The following is a 5,280-nucleotide window of genomic DNA, read 5'->3' as shown; positions in this document are numbered from 1 at the left end:
CGCTAAGGCCTTTGCTGAGTACTAAAATGCTATACAGGTGCAAAATAGCAAAAAAATAGCAAAATAGCATGAGGGTGACATGAAAATATCAAATGCTCAGAGCTAGAGTCCCAAGTGCATGAACCGGCTCCATGTATCCAGGCTCCACGGTGGCTCTCTAATGAGATGGAAAGAGCTCACGTATCTGCATTTGTCGAGCTCTTATGTGGTCATGGAGGGCGTGGTCTCCACGATCTCTGGATTTGATGGGCTATGTTAAGGATGACGCTTCGCGTCGGTTGATCTCCCATGAGTAGAGCGAAAATAGGTCGAACCTCGATCGTGTGTGCTCTAGTCATCACGTCGTGTATGGTCTCTATGTCCCTCATCTTACAGAGTTGTGTCGGCTCTCTCCACGGATCCGTACATCTCTCATGTCGGCTAGCTCCTCCTCTACCCCAGAGTGTCGTGCAGTTGAGTCAAATGCATATAAATTTGTGACTTGTCTCTACGCTCGGTCTACCTCAGTGCCCTGTGGTGCGGTGGTCCCAACTTGTTGCTCTTTGATATGTCATAGTAGCGTCTCTCTGTGTCGTCGCATCTCCATCAGGTAGAGCCCAATACAGACCTGGGCCTGGAAGTGGATCAGTCATGAGAGTAGGCCAAAGCCGTGCCCCTCTTGAAAAAGGCAGTGGTAGAGCCCTCGGATATCATAGTAGGCTGGCCAGAGACTGAGAAAATGCTCCTTTGTCTCGACCGCCCCCATCATGCACAACTTGCAAGTCCGCTGCTCTCTGGGTATTTTTGCATCTCTCCCTACCTTGATCCTCACTTGATGGAATGAGACCCACATCTGTTTGATGGCAATCCTCAGCGCGTGTGAGACTCCTCTGTCGTCGAGATACTGAGGTCGGATGATGAGTCCATCCTCCGATACTTTCAAGAAATGGTCATAGTGAAGTTGGGTCATGGTGGGGAACTCCTGGTCCCCCCCCAAGTGTGAGATGCGTGGAGCTGAAGGAGATCTAACTGTATAATGTGGTTAATCTCATCTCATGGGATCAACTTGGGTGGTGCATCCATGCTATACTGAAACGAGGGAAGTTGGTCCATCTAAATGCCGTGATTAGCAAACCATGCGGTGATGCGTGAATGCCATGCTGTACCGACCCCACTCTCTGCTAGTCGTATGGAAGACTCTAGTGCTAGTCTTGGAAGTCTCTCGCGAGGTAGGTCCCAAACTCTGTGGAGGGCCCTGTGAAAACTGCACCCAAGTATGTGTAGGACTACACAATCTCCACTGGCTGACTCTGGTATGCAAAACTATGTCTGTGAAGCACTGTGTAAGAGGTGTTGAAGATCTTGGTCTTCCTAAGGTTAACCACCATCAGGTCTCTCTCTCTATAGAACACCTGTAGGGCATGTAGATGTCTCTGTAGTCCCTCTGCTGAAGATGACAGGAGGACTATGTCATCTGCCTATAGTATAATCTGTATCATCAAGTCAGCTAGTGGTACTCCCTCGCCTCCTAGGCGGTCTATGAAAGATGTGATCTCATCAATGTAGAGCTCGAAGAGAGTCGGTGAGAGAGGGAATCCTTGCTTTACCCTGATCGTGCTCTCAGCCTAGTTTGATAGACCTCCTAGGGCATGAACTCTCCCTTTGACGAACTCATATAGGCTCACCACTCCCCAGATCAGAACCTCTAGAATCTGCATATCTTGTAGTCTCCTAATCACGCGGATCGTAGGACAGTGTCAAAGGCCTTTCAAAAGTCTACAAAACAAGTGTAGACTTTTTGGCGTCTTGACCTTGCCTCCTTAATGATAGTCGTCAGGGTGAAGATGTGGTCTAGTGTGGAGTGCTGTCTCTAGAAACCTGCTTGCCCTAGAGCACGCTGCCCATGTGCCTCTGTATGGCTGCTGATTGCCCTCTCTAGTACCGCCGATCCATAGATCTTGGCCAGCATATGGCCACAGAGAGAGAGAGAGAGAGAGAGAGAGAGAGAGAGAGAGAGAGAGAGAGAGAGAGAGAGTTTATTAAAGTCTTCAGAAGACCGATGGGTCTATGAGATTGTGAAAAACCTGATACAATGAGTTGTGGTAGTGGAGCTACTAAACGAGCATCCACACCAATGCATAATGCAAAAAATGCAAAGTGGCAGTACTAACTTCTAAGTACAACATAGTCATATCTTGACTGTATATATCAATCAATCAATCTCAGCATCATCGTCGACATCATCATAACCATCATCATCATCATCATCATCATCGTCATCATCTCAGTAGCAGCAAGACATCAGGATGGATGAGGCTATGGAAGTGGAGGCATGAGGTCAACAATAGAGCGCTATTGCTCCCCCAAGGGTGTAGTCCTGGTACGTCTCCTAGTCGTAGCTCTGTGTCTAACCATGGTTACTGTGACCCCCGTTGGTCGGGCTCCAAGTATGATCAGTGAGTCAACCCTCTGTCTGAGCTGTCGGGTCATAGGCTCCAGGTCATGTGTTGTCGAGATCTCACCTTGTGGGGTTCTATGTGATCTGGTTGAAAGAACTCCGTGATAGAGCTCTGAGAGGTATCAATCGAGGGAGAGGTCTGCTCCTATCTTCGTGCTCGGAGTATCCTATCGCGGTGTTTGAGCACCTCATGAATGAAACCAACCAAACATCGCTGGTCTAGGTAGGAGAGGAAATGGGCCAAAACCCCATAACTATCTCTAAAGAGGTAGTAGAAATGTCCTCGGATCTCATAGTAAGCAGGACATCTGAATATGAAATGCTCCTCTGTCTCAACCTCCTCATGTCACACAGTATGCATATGCACCTCTCCCTAGGTAACCGCTCTACTCTGCCACTCTCGATACGAAGTCTGTGAGAAGAGACCCGAAACTGCCCAAGAGAGATCCTCAACGAGTGGGGTAGGTGAATCTGCATGTATCCTGGTGGATTAATGAAACCCTTTATTGTGATATGTAAGAAGTGATCTCTGTAGAAGTTTAGCTTCACTGGAAGATCACTCGGGGCCAACCAAGTCCGGAATGTGTGTAGTTGTAGTAGATTCTCACGGATAACTTGGTTGACCTCGTGTGATAGGAGGGGAGAGAAAGGAGCATCCATGCTGTACTGGAAAGGAGGTAGTCTGTCCATGTGGAGCCCTAGCCTTAGAAACCATCTCTCTGTGCGTGCATACCAACACCTCTGGTCTCCCCCTGTTGCAAGTGCCATAGAAGAGGACAGTGCTAGCCATGGTATCCTACTACGCCTGGATGTGTAATCCCCATACTCCCTGACTTGGTACAGATACGTAATGACCTGAAATGCAGCATCTAGTTGTAATGGGGTGACCCAAACTCTGTCTGAATGATCTGGTGAGGGACGGATGGCTTACCACGGATCATCTGTGATAACATGAGAACCTGTAGCCACTCCACCCTAGCCCACGCTATATCCAACAAGTCTGGCCCCCAGCATGGACTGCCATACATCCCTGCTGGGTGGACCAAGGAGTCAAAAAGCAACCCTTTGGTCCGTGGATCCTAAAAGTGAGAGCAGAAGCACTGCCTCTCTAGTCTAGCCAATGAAGCATATCCTTTGCTTAGGCATGCATGCATCACGGGTCTCATAGTGAAGATGGGTCCCCCAAGATAAGTATATGATGAAACTACCTCAACAAGGGACCCATCAAATGCAAAATGCTTATCGTGCATGAGGCTCGAGATGTATTGAAGATCATAACCTTGGTTTTACCCAAGTTGACCTTCAAATCATGAGACTCACAAAAGGATTGTAGTTCGTCAAGGTGTCTCTGCTGCCCCTCTATTGAGGAAGACAAGAGAACCACGTCATTTGTGTAAAGCAATATCCGGATCATCGTGCCCGTGAGAGCAACCTACCCCTCCGCATCACTGTCTCGTAGAGGCCAAACAAGGTAGGTAATAATGGGCACCCTTGTTTGACCCCGATAGTGCTCATGATCTCGTTTGTCCATCCAGATCCTGTCCGTGCTCTGCTTGAAACCGCTCATAAAGTGCCATGACAGCCCAAATGATCTCTTGGTCTGTAACCCCAACAAACATTGATCTTTTATATCCGGTGAAATAGAATACCATAGAGTGCTATTTAGTTAGTACTTAAAGGGCTAGTTTCTATGCTAGCCCAAGTACTTTGGTGTTCCAAAACTATTTTTAGATAGCTTTCTAGCTTTGTAGCTGGTTGTTCCAATAGCTTTTTCAAGCTGCCTCTGATGTCATCATATCTTTCTTTGATGTATGCATAGGCCTAGCATCTTAGGAGTACATGATGCTCATTTTCCACATCTCCTATAGGGATATTCTTTCTTCTTTTGGGACCCTCGGTCTTATCCGCGTTTCCTTCTCCAATTCTAGGTCATGGTTCTCATTTTTCATATTAGATGTGTTTTAAACATATGGAAAGGGAGAGGGGGGGGAGGGGGGCATAAGCGCAAAAGATGGTGCATGATGACAAAAAAATAGCAAATCAAACCCCAGCTCGAGCAACCCCATGCTTGAAGGTTTGTACAAGCCATGCCTGCACAAAATAAACAAATGGCATTCACATGTGTACCATTTGAAGTAGAAATTTCTAAGTCATCTTCAATTCTAATAGCCTCTTTGCAATAGCTATGCAAATCAGAGTAGTATTTTATAACGTGAAACTATGTTTGTATTACTCATTAAGCCCTTGGGAGGTAATTAGTAGGCTTTTGTATAACATGACCTTAAAAAAATGTACTTATAAGAACCTTGATTCTTACCACATGATCCCTTATCTTTCAATTATGGAGTTATTCTATGAAATTCAAAAGGTTCAAGGGATCATCCTTCAATCTGCCAAGATGGAATTTAAAGTAGAAGCTTAGCTTTTCTTTATCAATTAATCCATGAACCATTTAAAGGCTTTGTTATTCATAAATCAATCTATTTACCTCAAATATTTGAGAAAAATATTGAAAATATCTTATGGGATCTTTGTTCCACTATACTTTTGCATGAGCTTGGCCGCTACGGTCTCCTAGTATGTTTATTAAGGCCCATGAAAATGGTGCTTATCTTTGCATCTTTGTGAATCAATCCATATATTCAAATATATGAGAAAATGTTAAAAACATCTTATGGGATTCTCTTTCCCACTATATTTTATATGAACTTAGGTATTGCTATAGTCTAATAGGTCTATTACCATAGTTCATGTTGGAATCCACACATGCTACATTTTCGTCCATTTGGCTGCATTTTTCTTTTTTGACCAAAACTTGCACAAGTCAAGACCCTTTCAGCCTT

This window comes from Dipteris shenzhenensis, chromosome 20 (assembly GCF_047967505.1).
Source record: "Dipteris shenzhenensis isolate YYH24624 ecotype China chromosome 20, Dip_SZ_1.0, whole genome shotgun sequence".
Taxonomy (NCBI): domain Eukaryota; kingdom Viridiplantae; phylum Streptophyta; class Polypodiopsida; order Gleicheniales; family Dipteridaceae; genus Dipteris; species Dipteris shenzhenensis.
The sequence above is the reverse complement of the archived record's forward strand: the minus strand, read 5'-3'. Positions refer to the sequence as shown.